We start from the raw sequence: 18087 nt of genomic DNA on the forward strand, positions 1-18087 counted from the left end.
ACTTACATCAGCAGATTATTTCTAATTTCAGACAATGAGAATGTATTGCCTATTCAAAAATTAAATACCTTATAATTAATATTTAAACATAAACATACACATAATGACTTTCAGAGTAAATTCCAAATTCCATAGAATGGTACTCAAAGAACTTCACGATCTGGCTCCTGCCTTCTTTTCAGGTTCATCTCCTGCCACTAAGCACAAACACTCTGTGCTCAAGTTACCTTCATCTATCAGGTTAAACTACATGAAACTGCAATTATTTGACCATTTCTCACTTATAAAATGGCAACTGCACATGCCTCAACCTAATACTGTGCTCCCTCTCACCCCACTAGTTGCTCGCATACTATTTCTTCTGCTTTAAAGAACTCTTCATCAATCAAACTGTTTGATTACCACCTGTCTTTAAAATCCAGCACCTATCTTCTTCGAATGTAGTGGCCATCTGTATTAGTTTGCCCAGAATGGTCCTTGTTTACACCTGTTGTCCTGATATAATAATTAATTGCACCCTTTCAGCTTCAAAACGGTACCAGTCAGAATAATAAATTACATGGTGACCCTGTCTGAGAAAACTTCCTGTCCATCCTCTACCCTTACACAGTGTGTATTAGGTATTCTCTGTGTTCCCTAGGCAATCTGTACATCGTATCTCTCCCCTCATCAGCTTCTTGAGAGCAGGGGACATGTCTCATTCATCTCTACTCATACCTAAGACTATGTCTGACACATAATAGGTACTTCTATCTTGTTGTACCTTGTTAACTTTGTTTCACTTAATATGTTAATATATTTCCTTTCAAAAACATTTTTTAAAGGAAGATTTTTATTTGAGTTAGGCCAAGGCTTTTGGATTTTGTCAACAAAGCAGAAAGATCTAAATGACCAGATATAAAACTGGGAAACCTGCCACAGCCAAAGCAGTAAACCAACCAGAACAAGTCAACAAGAGAGCAGCTGCCTATGACAAGCAATCTGAGGAGTACAAGGATATATTTCCTCACAACACACACTGGGTAAGACAATTGTTTTAAGGTACCATTTCAAAATAAATGCTCAGACATTCAGCTACATTTGAATCCACTTCTTTAAAAAAAAAAAAAAAAGGTTAATTGCCATATTTCTATTCCTTTTACTATCTATATTTTATCTAATTTTGAATATAATCAGAACTTCACACTAAAAAACCCCTACTTGGACACATATTACTTTCATTGACAGCTTAAGTGTTTAAAAAAAAACACATGTTGACTCAGTAAGGTCAAATAAAAATAAAACACCACTGTATACAAAGTAAAATCAAAGCAATCTTATTTTTCTATCTTTATAAGGATGAAGATCTAGAAGTAAACTGAGGACAAGAGTATAAAAATCTTAAAACCCAAGTCCTAACGACAATATCTACATTTAGTAATACTGATGCAAGTTTTCTAATAATGTATACCTATACAACAAACTAATGTTTGCTATATAGGTATCTAAGTCCATTAACATCTAAGTCCATTAACATGAGGAGCTATTTATGACAACTATGGGGCCTAATCCCAAACTTCTGTTTTTCCTTAGGGAATTCTTTCACAGATCAAAGGCTATTCTTCTAAATGTCCTCAATAGTGGCAAGTATTCATTTTTAGGAATAGGCCTTCATTACTGAAAATGCTCAAAAGTAGTTAAAGCCATGTCATAGGGTGATTATGTTAAACGTTGATGTTTTTGATCTACTAGAATCATATACTAAGAAGTACTATCACGGTAAAAAGAGGGGAAATAGAAGATAGGAAGCCAACAAATATGCAGACTATAGAGTGAGGATAGGAAAGGTTAGAAACAGGAAGAAGTAGGCAGGCATAAATTACACAGGGTCTTAACACTAACTCAAGATTTTAGCTGAATATAAAGAAAATTGCCTTTTACTTTATTTTAAACACCAATTTTGAATAATTAAGGAAACCGAATTGCAAAATAAAACTATGAAAGTGGAAACTCTCCAAACTTATCAATACCGTTATGGACCACAGGCTCTCCAGGTACATCATAAGGGGCTTAAAGATTAACAGGTAACTCAAGGATTTTACCATCCACCTACAGAAAAATCCAGATAATATCAGACAAAGTTAAGTATTATGTTCTAAACAAGGTGCTATCTATGAAAGGCAAGAGCAACTAATATTAACCCAAGGGGGAGAAAAACTGAAAACTTTATTCCAGAAATGATGTGGAATCTAAACTTAAAAAATAGACAGGATTTAGGATGAGAAGATTAAAAGAATGATATGATGTTCTACAATAAGGGAACGCCATAAGCAAAAGAACTGATTTCTTAAGAGAGCAGAGTATATTAGAAGAAAGAAAAAAAACAGTCTTTAAAAAATCTCTAGTATGATTATACAAAGAACTTATGCATTTCAAAAATAGACTAAATCTGTTCAAATCCTAGTAATAGTTCAAAGTATGGCTCTAGAGAAAGAGTTCCTGGACCAGAATCCCAACTCAACTGTGTGCTAGCTGTGTGAATTTGGGCAAATTATGTAATCTCTGTTTTCTCATTTGAAACATAGAGATAATAACAACATTAGCTAAAACATGTTAAGTACTTATAATACAACCTGGCATAAAGACTCAAAAAATGTTAGTGATCATTATTACACCTTTTACTGGCTGTGTGACTGAAGAAAGATGGAGCCTCATCTCTAAGAGTGGGGACAATAATATTTACCTGATAATCTTTGCCCTCAGTGATTAGAATATATTAGGCACCTAAGGATTACCCCAAGATCAGAAATGATGAGTGCCTGAACAAAGTAGGGGGATGAGAGTGGAAGAAAGAAGCATGAAAATTACTAGAAATGACAAGTAAGGGAATAAATAAGAGTTGGGAACTAACTACATATGGAAATGAGAGAGGGAGAGAAGACCACAGACTTAAAGACAGAGGAAGAAGTATTAGCAGCCATCAATCCAAACTGATACCTCAAAAGGTAAAGTATTTTTCCCCAAGTCTCAAAGGCAGTTTGTACCTGAGGTGACTGAAAGACACTGATTTCACTGACTACAATAAAGAATAACAGTAAAAGAAGCATTCAGAGAAACAGCAATTGGACTCACCGTAAACATGTTGATTTCACATACCGGTAAGCTAAGTATATGGAAATGTTCAGAAGACAATTTTTAAAAATGCTTAGATTTGAAGTTCACGAACAGAGATGTTGATTTGGAAGACATTAATATGACAAAGATTTGGAAATACAGTGATAAAAATCCTTTGGGAAACAAAAATATAAAACCTGAAATGTGAGTGTTGTTTTTGATGCTGTACTAAAAAATTTAGAATGTGTTCTGAAGGAACTTGGTAAGTTGTTCCCTGACTGACAATGCTCCTAGGTAAAGAAGCAAACTTTGCTCTTAAAAGGAAAGTATCTTTATTCTAAGCCTCAAAATTATTCTGACAAGTAATTTTAAATAAAATGTCCAGACCATAATAAAAAATAATCAAGCACTAAGGAAACTAGACTCCATAACCAAGGACCAGCAGAAATTATAGAAAACAAAAAACAAACTCAAGATTTCAGTTGGCATTTGCAGATACATCCTATAAAAAAAATGTAGATTATATATTTTTATATACACAAAAAAATTTTTAAGATACCAAGAAAAGTCACAAAAAGTAATGCTTATCTGAGAGAACCAAATGAAATTTCAAAAAATAAAATGTGCAATTGACATTAAATATAAAATCAATAGGTTTAAAATATTTCACACAGCCAAAAAAAAAAAAATTACACCATGACAAATGCACATAAATTGGGAGAAAAGTCAATGATGGTAGTGTTCTAAAGTATTTGGGAGGATGATAAAGTATTACTGATTAATGTTTGGACTTGAAAAAAAGGTGAAACCCACATTAAAAGTTCTAGAATAACTTGTAAAAGAAAAAAAAGAGGGAATAAGTTATTAACTACTAGAAGGGGTAAAAATGAAATAATGGAAAAAAGAAATCAACAGGCTCACAAGTGAACCTACACAAAACCAGCAGAGGAACTGTCCAGCCACCCACAAAATTGAGGGTAAAAGATGATTGTTGAAACTACTGAACTTTGGGGAGGTTAAAAGCCATGGGTCAAAGAAATCAGAAAATATTTTGAAATGAATAATATATGTAACAACAGACTTACAAAATGAAAAAGTTTATATGACAAAAAACCTGCAGGCTCCAACTAAAGCAGTGTTCACAAAGAACTTTATAATCTTAAATGCATATATTAAAAAATGGAGATTCAGCGTGTTGTCCACTGTCTAAAATAATTTAAAATAAATAAAAATGGCCAGGTGCAGTGGCTCACACCTGTAATCACAGCACTTAAGGAGGCCAAGGCAGGAGAACAGCTTGCTTGAGTCCAGGAGTTTGAGACCAGCCTGGGCACCACAGTGGAGCTTCTTTTTTACTAAACAACAACAACAACAAAATTAGCCAGGCGTGCTGGTGGATTCTTGTGGTCCCAGCTACTTGGGAGGCTGAGGTGAGGGGAGGATCACTTGAGCCTGGGAGGTTGAGCCTGTAGTAAGCCATGATCCTGCCACTGCACTCCAGCCTGAGCAACAAAGACTCTGTTTAAAAAAAAAAAGAAAAGGTTGAAAATTCATAATCTATCTCAGAATATTAAAAATTAAAAACCTAAGTGAAGTAGGAAAAAATAAACATACAGATAGAAGCAAAAAATAATGAACTAAAAAGAACACTAGAGAGAAAGCTACACTAAAAGTTAATTTTTTGGAAAAATTAATACATTTTATAAACTCATGGCAAGACTGATCTAAAAAAAGAGGTCATATAACCAATATTAGAAAGTGATCTACATATCAGAGGCAATCTCCACCAAAATCCCAACATGCCGATTCTAAAATTTCCATACAAACAGAATACAGAACCCAGAAATAAAGCCACGTGCCTACAACCAACTGATCTTCTACAAAGTCGACAAAAATATAAACTGGGAAAAGGACACCCTATTCAATAAACAGTGCTAGGAAAATTGGACAGCCATATGCAAAAGAATGAAACTGGACCCCTACCTCCCACCATATACAAAAATTAACTCAAGATGGATTAATGACCTAACCATAAGACCTAAAACTATATAAATCCAAGAAGTTGATAAGCATATTTCATGACTTGTTTATAAAACAAGAGGAAAACTCTTCTAAGAAGACATTGGCCTAGGCAAAGAATTCATGACCAAGTCCCAAAACCAAGCACAACAAAAACAAAAATAGACAAATGAGACTTAAACTAAAAAGCTTCCATACAGCAAAAGAAACAATCTATGATGTAAACAGACAACCTACAGAACAGCAAAAAATATCTGCAAACTATGCATCCAACAAAGGGCTAATCTCCAGAATATACAAGGAACTCAGCTCAACAAGAAAAAAACAAGTAACTCTATTAAAAAGTGGGCAAAGAACACGAACAGATATTTTTCAAAAGAAGACATATAAGGGGCCAAAAATATTAAAAAATGCTCAACATCACCAATCATCCAAATTAATCAAATTTAATCATGCAAATTAAAACCGTAAATTTTTAAATAAAAAGTCAAAAAACAACAGATGTTGTCGAGGATGTGGAGAAAAAGGAATGCTTACACATCGTGGTGAGAATATAAATTAGTACAGTCTTTACGGAAAACAGTATGGTGATTTCTCAAAGAACTAAAAACAGAACTACCATTCCATCCAGCAATCCCCTTATTGGGTGTATACTCAAAAGGAAAGAAAAAAATATATTAAAAAAGATACCTGCACTGGTATGTTTATCACAGCACTATTCACAATAGCAAAGATATGGAATCAACTTAAGTATCCATCAATGGAGGACTGGATAAGAAAAATGTGGTATATACACCATCGAATACTACTCAGCCATAAAAAATTGAAATCATGTCTTTTACAGATTTGTAAACATGGACAGAACTGGAGGCTATTATTCCATGAAATAACTTGGAAGCACAAAGTCAAATATCACATGTTCTTGCTTATAAGTGGGAGCTTAACATGTGTACACACAGACATACAGAGTGGAATAACGGACACTGTAGATTACAAAAGGTGGGACAGTGGTGGGGTGAGGGTTGAAAAATTACCTATTGGGTCAAACGTTCACTATTTGGGTGATGGGTACACTAAAAGCCCAGACTTTACCACTGTGTAATATATGCATGTAGGAAATCTGCACTTATACCTTTAACGTAAAGACTATTTTAAAAATTATACACAATACCAATGCAAAAGTTGGTAACTAAAGCACATTTTATAGTTTGTTTCTAACATTCACTGCACTCATAAAATTGGGTTCCTCAACAGCAACTATAAAATAGTGTTCCATAAAAATATGGAAGTCCTTTAGAATAAAGGCAGAAGAGCCACGTAAGTCATCTTACAAAGGGAATTCTGGGAAAATGGCTTATAGCAATTGCACAGTATTTTTAAAATAAACTTTTAATTCTGATATGATTGCAAATGTATTGAAAATCTGCTAAAATAATACAGGTTTCTCATATGCCTTTCATCTAGATTTCCCAATTAACGTTCTAGCAAATTTGTTTTATTATTCTTTTCTCTCTATATAAACACACGTGTGTTTTCCTGAGCCATCTGAGATTAAGTTACTTCTAAACACTTGAGTGTTTATAGTCTAAAAGACTTTCTCGTATATAACTACAGTACAATTATCAAAATCATGAAATTAACATGGATAGAATACTAAAACTACTCAGACCTTATTCACACCTTATGCCAATTTTTTCGACTATTCCAATAATATTCTCTTACCCTGTTCAACCAACCCCTTCCTTTTGACCCTGTTCTTACTCATACCCTCTAAGTAACCAGTTTTATCACTTCCCAATTTATCCATCCTGCTTCTTTTTGTACAAAATGAGCAAATATATATTTATTTGATTTTCCCTTCTTTCTTACATAAAAGATAGCATACCTAGTCTTTTGTACTTTGTCTTTTTACTTACTGTTTCCTAGAAATAACTTTCTGTCAGTCCACAGAAAGCATCTTCATTTTTCTTCACAGCTCTATTACACTCCATTGCATATAAGTACCATTGTTTATTCAACCACCTCTTATGTATGGGCATTTAGGTTTTCTCCAGTATTTTACAATAACAAGCAATGCTCCAATAAATAACCTTACACATCTGTATTTGCACACTTTCAGGGCTGTATCCTCAGTGGGACTGCTGAGTCAATACACAAATGCATATGCAGTTTTGTTAGCTATAGTCAAATTCCCTCCACAAAGGCTGTAACTTTGCATTACCATCAGGATTTTAAGAGAGTTCCAGTTTCTTCACAGCCTCACCAATAAAGTATATTGTTACATTTTTAAGTTTTTGCCAATGTAATATGTGAAACAGCATCTTAGTATAGATCAAATTTGCATTTCTCATATTTTAAGTTAGATTAATCACATGTTTAAGAATCATTTATATATATATATATCTTAGTTCTTTATCTGTGATATATATTACAGATATGTTCTATAAGTTTCTTTTGTTATGGTGAGTTTTTTACCACACAGAAGCCTTTTAATTTTATACAGTCAAATTCATCAATATTTTCTTTTGTTGTATCCGGATTTCTGAGTCACACTTAGAAAAGCTTTCCCTATATCCAGGTAGGGATGGAATCCACCCGTGTTTTTCTCTGGCATTTGTATACTTTAATGGATTTATCCTTACATATGGTATGAGGTGTAGATCTCATTTTATCTCGTTTTCAATGGCTAAACAATTATCCTACTGGCATTTATTAGTCTGTCTTTAGTGATTTGAAATGTATGGGATTATTTTGAAGCTTCTTAAACCCATCCTCCTCCTCCCAAGAAATAACCTGACTCACCAACTAGTATAGCAAAACCCAAAACCCGGGGCCAACACATACAACAAAACTAGAAAGCTAGATAACAAAGTATTTCTACAAATCTCAAAATATGAATAGGAGGTAACAACCTACCAACAGCTATAAGAACCTGAAAGGTAGCAGCAGAGTAAACAGGGTATCTTATGCACATGGGGAAATCCCTAAATCACTAAAAGGACTCACTGGAAAGCTTGAAGGACCAATTTGAGAGCAGCAGCTGAAACTGGGAGGTGTTCTACACAGCCCAATAAACAGCACTACAAGCAAACGCAAGGAATTCAAGGTAAGGTCTAACAGGGGTGGAGCAGCCTGGAACCCTGAAGACTCAAAATTAATCCATTAAAGCTCCCTTTCAGAACAGAGCCCCCCATGAAAAGAAACTGCAGGGAATAGAATACAATGTGAGAGCACAGGAACAAGTGAAAGAAACAGCCTAGAGATCTCACACAGTAAACAGTATTTTCAAACACTACATGAAAACAACAGAAGAGCATAAATTAGAAAAGTTATCCTAAATCAAACTTCTCCTTCTAACAGTTGAAAAAACAAATTTCAGAAAAAAAAAAAAAAAAAAGAAAAGCGAACAATGGAACAGAATCAAAGTTAAATCTTTTACAAAATTATAAAAATACAAGAATAAAAATAGCATCCCTACACACAATGAAAGCATATGAGAAAAACATTCTTACAAGATATGAAAACTATAATCTATGATCTCAAAATAAGACAAAAAAAATTAAGAAGCAATGCTAGCCAGGCACAGTGGTGTGTGCCTGCAACCCAGCTACTTGGGAGTCTGAGGCTAGCGAATCCCTTGAGGCCAGGAGTTCAAGGCTGCAGGGAGCTGTGATCTGCATTTCAACCTGGGCAACATGAGAGAGCTTGTCTCTAAAAGACGTAGAAGAAGCCAATGCTAGACATAAACTCACAACATAAAACAAAATTTGTTAAACTTACAAATGTGGTGATAAAAATAATTAGAAATGTAGAAAGAAAACTCATTTCAAAATTGAATATGAAAACATAAAATGTACAAGAGCAAATAAACACAAATAAAACATGAAAGTAAATATACAAATTATATACAAATATACAATTTCATATATTCAAACAAAACAAAATATAGAGAAAATACAAATGATAAACAAAGAAGGTAAATTAATTTTTTATTAAAGTTCCTCCCAAAAAAGAAAACCAAAACATTAAAAATGGAAAAAATAATTCCAAAAAATTTCCTGAAATACCAGTAATCCCAGAACTTTGGGAGGCCAAGGCGGGTGGATCATTTGAGGTCAAGAGTTCGAGACCAGCCTGGCCAACATGGCGAAATCCTGTCTCTACTAAAAATAGAAAAATTAGCTGGATGTGGTAATCTCTGCTACTCAGGAGGCTGAGGCGAGAGAATCACCTGAACCCAGGAGGTGGAGGCTGCAGTGAACCAAGATGGTGTCACTGCACTCCGGCCTGGGCACCAGAGCAAGACTCCATCTCAACAAAAATAAATAAATAAATAAATTCAGATTTTAAAAAGATTAGAATATTTTTTATTCTTGAGATAGAGTCTCGCTCTATTGCCCAGGCTGGAGTACAGTGGTACAATCAGTTCACTGCCCTCTGCCTCCCACGTTCAAGTGATTCTCCTGTATCAGCCTCCTGAGCAGCTGGGACCACATGTACATGCCACCACACCTGGCTAATTTTGTATTTTTAGTAGAGACAGGGTTTCACCATGTTGGCCAGGCTGGTCTTCCTGACCTCACATGATCTGCCTATCTCAGCCTCCCAAAGTGCTGGGATTACAGATATAAGCCATTGCGTCCAGCCTAGAATCTTTTTAAATGTGGAAAAAAAAAAGAAAAATCCTTTGGGTACCCAAAAGACCACGTCATCTAAAAAAGAAAAGCAAATGAGATTATCTACAGACTTTGTTAACAACCCTCAATGTCAGAAAATAATAGAGTAACATATTTAAGATATTCAAGAAGAGAAAATGTGAACATATGATTTTACATCCAGAAAAATTTTCAAGAACAAAGGTTACAAACTGTTTACAACATGAAAGAATTCAGAGAGTAGTGTTCCATGAGCTCTTCCTGAGGAATTTACTACACAACAAGCTCTGGACAGGAAGAAGGACTATAAAGCTGCTGATCTAAAAAGAGTTAGTGAGCATTAAATACATATTTACTTGTAGAACTAAGACTCAACGAGAGTTAAAAGGGAAAGAATACATAATAGTGTACTTCAGAGACACTGTGCATTCAGTTCTAGACCACTGCAATAAAGCTAATGCCACAATAAAGTGGGTCACATGAACATTTTGGTTTTCCAGTGCATATAAAAGTTATATTTACACTATACTGTAGTCCATCAGGTATCCAATGGCATTATGTCTTAAAAAAAAATCAATGGACATACCTTGGTTTTTAAATATTGCTAAAAAGTGTTCATCCTTTTGTTGGTGGAGGGTCTTGCCTCCATGTTAATGGCTGCTGAATGATCAGGGCAGTGGCTACTGAAAGCTGGGTTGGCTGTGGCAATTTATTAAAATAAGACAACACTGAAGTCTGCCATAGTGATTGATTCTCCCTTTCACAAAAAGAATTCTCTGTGTCGTACTATGCTGTTTGATGGCATTTTACACAATAGAACTTTCAAAACTGGAGTCAATCAACCTTCTCAAATCCTGCCACTGCTTTATCAACCAAGTTTATGTAATATTATGAATCCTCTATTGTCATTTAACAATGTTCACATCATCCTTACTAGGAGTAGATTCCATCTGAAGAAATCATTTTCTTTGCTCATGCGTAATAGGCAACTCTTCACCCTTTCAAGTTTTATTATGAGATTGAAGCAATTCTGTCATATCTTCAGATTCCACTTCCAGTTCTCTTGCTATTTCTACCATATCTACAGTTACCTCCTCCACTGAAATCCTGAACCCCTCAAAGTCATCCATGAGGGTTGGAATAACTTCTTCCAAAAATCCTGTTAATGTGGATATTTTGACCTTATTCTATGAATCACAAATGTTCTTAACAGCCTAGAGTACTGAATCCTTTTCAGAAGGTTTTTTATGTATTTAACCCAGATCCATAGCAGGGACAACTATCTATGGAAACTATAGCCTTCCAAAATGTATTTCTTAAATAACAGGCTTTGAAAGTCAAAATTACTTCTTAATCCATGGGCTGCAGAAAGGATGCTGTATTAGCAGTCATGAAAACATTAATCTCCCTGTACATCTCCAGCAGAGGTCTTGGGTGACCAGATGCATTGACAATGAGCAGTAATATTTTGAAAGGAATCTTTTTTCAGAGAAGTAGGTCCCAACAGTGGTATTAAAATATTCACATTTTAATAAAGCATAAACAGATGTGGTGCTATGCAGGTTTTGTTGTTCAATTTATATGTAGGCAGAGTAAATTTAGCATAATTCTTAAGGGCCCCAGGATTTTCACTATAGTAAATGAGTACTGGCTTCAATTCAAAATTGCCTGCTGTATTATCCCCTAACAAAAGAGCCTGTTCTTTGAAACTTGGAAGCAAGGCATTTATGTCTCTTCTCTAGCTATGAAAGTCCTAGACGGCATGTTCTTCCAATAGATAGCTGTTTTGTCTACATTGAAAACCTGTTGTTTAGTGTAGCCCACCTTTATAAATTATCTTAGCTAGATCTGGATAACTTGCTGCAGCTTCTGCATCAGTACTTGCTGTTTTACCTTGCAATTTTATATTATGGAAATGGCTGCTTTCCTTAAACCTCATGAACCAACCTCTGCTAATCTCAAACTTATCTTCTACAGCTTCCTCACCTCTCTCAGTCTTCATAGAACTGAAAAGAGTTAGGGTCTTGCTCTGGATTAGGTTTTAGTTTAAGGGAATGTTGCAGCTGGTTTCATCTATCCAGAACACTCAAACTTTCTCCCTATCAGCAATAAGGCTGTTTCTTATGATGCTTGTGTTTACTGAAGGGGCAGCTTTCCTTCAGGAACTTTTCCTTTGCATTCACAACTTGGCTACCAGGCACAAGAAACCTAGCTTTTGAATGTCATGGTACCCCAAAATAATTACAATAGTAACACCACAGATGCCTGATCACAGATCACCATAATAGGTATGACAATAATGAAAAAGTTTGAAATATCACAAGAACTACCAAAATATGATACAGAGATACAAAGTGAGCACACGCTATTGGAAAAATGGCTTCAATAGAGCTTGCTCAATGCAGGGTTGCCACAACCTTTCAATTTGTAAAAAAACACATTACATCCAAAGCACAAAAAAGTGCAATAAAATGAGGCATGCCTATATCTATTTGGTCTGTCTGACAACATAGATACAGTACAAACAAAAAATAAGGAAGAATGGAAAGGGCATAAGTGAAAAAATTTAACTATTTTCAGTAATCATATTAACAGCAGAGGTATTTGTATTATTATTTGGAGAACATTCAGTGCGTAAAGTGAGATAATGCAACTTAATATTTTTGTGATAACTCATTTTGACCATCAACTATGTCTTTGAGAATGAAGATTATTTATCAGTATGGGATACAAGGAGATATAGATGTAAAAAGATGATAATTTAAAATCTCAAAATCTTATATATGGATTGGAAGCATCAGTATGCATATCCTGGCTCCGTCCACAAGAAAAGCCTAGAAACAATGGCCAACCTAGTAGAAATGAGCATCCCTAATTCCAACTGTGATCTTGAAATACCATTTCCCAAAAAAAGGAAGCAACCTATTCTTAGGGAAAAAAAAGCTGATGTTAGATCTGGGTTAGGAAATGTCTAAGAGGAGCCTGGAATGTATTACTACAGACGGCAAGGAAGCTATCAAAGATCACTAAAGCCATGTCAAAAGGACTAAGGAGCCAGTTTAAAGAGGCTCCCATTGGTCCAAGATGGGACAACTGAGCAAAAATAAGGACAATAACTGTAATGAACTGAAGCACAAATAATTAAATCAAAAGGTTCATAATGACATGAAGAACTCACTGGTCCCTTTCAGACAAGAACAGAAAATTAACATATTATTTTGAAAATTGGTAAATAAAGAAGCAAATTAATCAAATTGCACCAACAGGTACAACTACTAAGCAGATGGTGTAGAAAAGGCTTCTTTCTGTGGAAGCATTCCACTTTATAAATGAAGAAATAACAGAATTCAACTATCACCATATTTCAAGCTTTAATAAATTCACTGATCTAGGCATCAAACATCAGTGGTTGCTAAAATCAGAAAAAGAGAAAAAAACAGATACTATAACTTTCTTTTTTGTCAAGATAGGATCTTGCTCTGTTGCCCAGGCTGGAATGCATGGTGCCATCATGGTTCACTGCAGCCTCAACCTCCTAGGCTGAAGTGATCCTCCCATCTCAGTAGCTAGAACTACAGGCATACATCACCATGCCCGGCTAATTTTTTTTTACTTTTTATAGAGACAGGGTTTTGCTATGTTGCCCAGGCTGGTCTCAAACTCCTAGGCTCAAGTTATCCTCCTGGCTTGGTCTCCAAAGTGCTGGGATTACAGGTGTGAGCCACCATGCCTCACTCTATATATCTCCTAACACAGAATATACCACACTAACTCCTAGGAAGTGAAAAAAAAAACAAAAACGCAAAGCAAAACCTAAATTTGATCAAGCTTTTAGATCCAACTACCAAGTTATAGGAAATACAAAGGATGAAGAAAAATTATGCAATCAGCATAATTCAGACTGGAATCTGTATAGGTCAAAATAACTGGCTGCTTCAAGGAATAAACTGTAAGAAAGAAAGAGAAAAGAGAGGTGGCAGGAGGATATGTAGGTTAAGAGACTTAGGCCAAAAAAAACCCATGATCACAACTAAACTAGTTTTCAGGAATGCACATTTGGGTGACGAAAGTATAAGAAATGCAAAGGCGATTATACAGAAGTCAGGATTGCAATTACTTTTAGGGGAGAGAAAAGAGACTGTGACTGGGAAGGGCCATGTTGAAGGCATGGCTAGCAGTGGCTAGAAGATCTATTTCTTGATCTGCGTAGTGGTTAAAAGGGTGTTTTTTGTTTTGTAAAAGATGTCATTGCATTATTTGTGTATTTATGTAGTTTTCTGTCTATGGCATAATCCACAATTAAAGGTGCCTTAACTCTTAAAGAATATTTCACCATGATTATATTACAGTCATGAACTACATAGCATTTCAGTCAACAATGGACTGCATAACCAACAGTGGTCCCATAAGATAATGGAGCTGAAAAATTCTTATCACCTACTGACATTGTAGCTGACATCATATTGCAGTACATTACTCATATGTATACGGTGATGAAAGTGTAAAAAAACCCTGCTGCACTACCAGTCATATGAAACAATTAGGTACAGTACATAATGCTTGATAATAATAAATGACTACATTACTAGTTTATGTATTTACTATACTATACTTTTGTCATTAGAGTGTACTCCTACTTATATTTTAAAAAGTTAACTGTAAAACAGCTTCAAGCAGATCCTTCAAAAGATATCCCAGAAGAAGATATTGCTATCATATGAATGACAGCTCCACACATTTTATTGTCCCTGAAAACATTCCAGTGGGACAAGATGAGGAAGTAGATGACAGTTGTATTTTTTTTAATTAAAAAAAATTTTTTTAATTCAGTGTAGCCTAAGGGTACAGTGTTTACCACGTCTGTAGTAGTGTGCAGTAATATGCTAGGCCTTCACATTTACTCATAACTCACTCAGTGATTCACCCAGAGCAACTTCCAGTCCTGCAAGCGCCATTCACAGTAAGTACATCTTATATGGGTATACTGTTTTTGATATTTTATATCATACTTTTACTGTACCTTTTCTATGTTGAGACATATTTAGAGGCTGGACACAGTGGTTCACACCCATAATCCCAGCACTTTGGGAGGCCAAAGCAAGCGGATCACTTAAGGCCAGGAGTTCAAGATCGGCCTGGCCAACATAGCAAAACCCCATCTCTACTGAAAAAAAAAAAAAAAAAAATTAGCCAGGCACGGTGACTCACACCTACAGTCCCAGCTATGAGGGAGGCTGAGGAAGGAGAAGCACTTATGCCTGGGAGGCAGAGGTTGCAGTGAGTCGAGACTGTGCCACTGCACTAAAGCCTGGGCAGCAGAGCCAGATCCTGTCTAAAAAAAAAGACATGGTGAGACAAAAAGAAAAAATACCATTGTGCTACAACTGCCTGTAGTATTCAGTACAGTAACATGATGTATAAGTTTGTAGCCTAGAAGCAATAGGCTATATATACCATATACCATTCAGCCTGAGTGTGTCTATGGCATCTAGGTTTGTATAAGTACACACTATGATGTTCACACAATAAAACTGCCTAACAATACATTTCTCAGAACGTATCTCCATTGTTAAGCAATGCATGACTTAATATAGCAAATAAAATTTTAATAATAAACTTTACCTTGTAATTTAATATAAAACCTTTTTTAACCCCTGAATGATTCTCGAGTTCTCTGAATCTAAATTCATTTGAAAGACTTTGATTTAAATGCTTTATTCTGCCTTTCACCTTCCACATGATTAATTCAAACTTAAGGACTCTCATAATTAGATACCATTTTTACTTTTTCTGATTCCTCACCTGTAAAATGAAGACAATAAAAAGAACTATTTCAAAAGACTATTGTTAAGAATATATGTAAAGCATTTAGAACAATGTTTAAAATATTTTAAGTGTTCAATATTTTATTTGTAGTAATATCTCCAGCTTCCTGTCCTTGCAGTTCCTTCTCAATTATAACTCTATTAACTCCATGCCTTTGCTCAAGCTGTTTTGCCTACCTGGAATGCCTTTTACCCCTTAGCAAAACACTATATATTTCTTAAGGTCAAGCTCAAATGTGAAACCCTCCCAGCTAACAACATGAAGAATTAAATTGTGTTCCTACCACATTTCTAGTCATACTGAGTTGTACAAATTTTCTATGCATCTCTAGTAATAGTTTCACAAGGCTGGAGTTAGAAATAATGTTTATTTAATTTGGTATCTCAAAGCCTAGCCTACTGATATACAGCAAACATTGAACAGAATGTACTGGATAATGTTATTATTTCCTCTCACGTTTCCGCCAATAGGGGACGAGAGAATAGATATTTTCTTCAACCAGTGATAAAATATATTTAGAAATGTATTCATCTAGCAATAGGTAAATTAGAAATTATATACTTAAGAAACAGGATCACCTCATTTATTCCGTCCTATGCTTGCTTCCTCCACCCCATCTCTTTACCAAACAACATATCTTGAGCATTGCTGGCGGGGGAAAAAAATCACGAGTCCTACAGTTGAAAATACCTTATATATGGCCGGACGTGGTGGCTCACACCTGTAATCCCACCACTTTGGGAGGCTGAGGTGGGCAGATCACAAGGGCAAGAGATTGAGATCATCCTGACCAACATGGTGAAACCCCATCTCTACTAAAAATACAAAAATTAGCCGGGCATGGTGGCACACACTCTGTAGTCCCAGCTACTCAGGAGGCTGAGGCAGGAGAATCACTTGAACCTGGAGGGCAGAGGTTGCAGTAAGCCGAGATTGTACCACTGCGCTCCAGCCTGGCAACAAAGCAAGGCTCCATCTAAAAAAAAAAAACAAAAACCCTTAAATCTAATTCCCTGATGCAACACAACTGTATTCATAGGTAAATAAAGAACTATTTTAGGCCAGGCATGGTGGTTCATGCCTATAATCCCAACACTCTGGAACCCTATCTCTATAAAAAACTAAAAAATTAGCCAGGCATGGTGGTGCACACCTATAGTCCCAGCTACTCAGGAAGCTGAAGTGGGAGTATCACTTGAACCCAGGACGTCTAGGCTGCAGTGAGCCATGATGGCACCATGCACTCCAGCCTGGGGCCACAGAGTGAACCTGTCTCAAAAAGCAACAACAACAACAAACCATATTTTAAATAAAATACTACCAGGGAATGTTTCGTTAGTTTTTTTGAACTAGAAATTTGGTATAAAATTGTAAGATACAACATTATCTCTGTCAATAGTCTATGAGTTTCTCAACAGCAAACTTCTTGTCTAATTTACTTTTCCCACCATCTGATACATAGCAAGTACTCAACTTTGACATGGTGGCATGATCCTTGGGTTGTTTTCTTATTGAGTAGTTCACTGATTTCCACCTACCTATCTCAGGCCAAGCTATTTCCCTCTAGCCCTCATTCTGGAAAGACGAAATATCTGATTTTATCTCAAATTCTTTTTTGCATTTTTCTTAGCCTCACCTCCAAGATAAACTGAAGAACGGCAACCGAACTGATAGGAGTTTGAGTTTGATGCAAGGTGATATGCAGTATTTTTATAGGCAAGATAAAAATATGCATAGTAAAAAGGAAATGCATCAATATAATGATATGATTTTAATCAAAGGTAAATGCCATCATTGCAAGTTGCATCCAAATTTCAGAGAAGTTAAAATGTGAAAAGAGATGCTAAAATATAAAAAAGTGCATCTTAGGCCGGGCGCGGTGGCTCAAGCCTGTAATCCCAGCACTTTGGGAGGCCGAGGCGGGTGGATCACGAGGTCAAGAGATCGAGACCATCCTGGTCAACATGGTGAAACCCCGTCTCTACTAAAAATACAAAAAATTAGCTGGGCATGGTGGCGCGTGCCTGTAATCCCAGCGACTCAGGAGGCTGAGGCAGGAGAATTGCCTGAACCCAGGAGGCGGAGGTTGCGGTGAGCCAAGATCGCGCCATTGCACTCCAGCCTGGGTAACAAGAGCGAAACTCCATCTCAAAAAAAAAAAAAAAAAAAAAAGTGCATCTTAGAATCAGTAAAATATGACACTAATGACAAACATTACAACAGGTGTTTTCTTACTTCCTTAATTATTCAAATTTCTATGGTGTATATTTAACTCTGATAATGCAAAAATGTTTAATTTTTTAAACTTACAGAATTGTCTTTATCCTCTGAGACAATATGTTTTAGTCTGTTTTCATGCTGGTGATAAAAACATACCTGAGACTGGGCAATTTAAAAAAGAAAGAGGTTTAATTGGACTCACAGTTCCACGGGGCTGGGGAGGCCTCACAACCATAGCAGAAGACAAGGAGGAGCAAGTCACATCTTACATAGA

At 35.8% G+C, this 18087-nt stretch overlaps 1 protein-coding gene across 3 annotated transcripts in view; it reads right to left on the reverse strand.

The window, feature by feature from the left end:
• LOC108295328 (ATP-binding cassette sub-family D member 3) overlaps positions 1-18087 on the reverse strand; it is a 74434-nt gene that overhangs the window by 43739 nt on the left and 12608 nt on the right. The window lies entirely within an intron of this gene.

Source organism: Cebus imitator, unplaced genomic scaffold (assembly GCF_001604975.1).
Source record: "Cebus imitator isolate Cc_AM_T3 unplaced genomic scaffold, Cebus_imitator-1.0 Scaffold633, whole genome shotgun sequence".
Classification (NCBI taxonomy): domain Eukaryota; kingdom Metazoa; phylum Chordata; class Mammalia; order Primates; family Cebidae; genus Cebus; species Cebus imitator.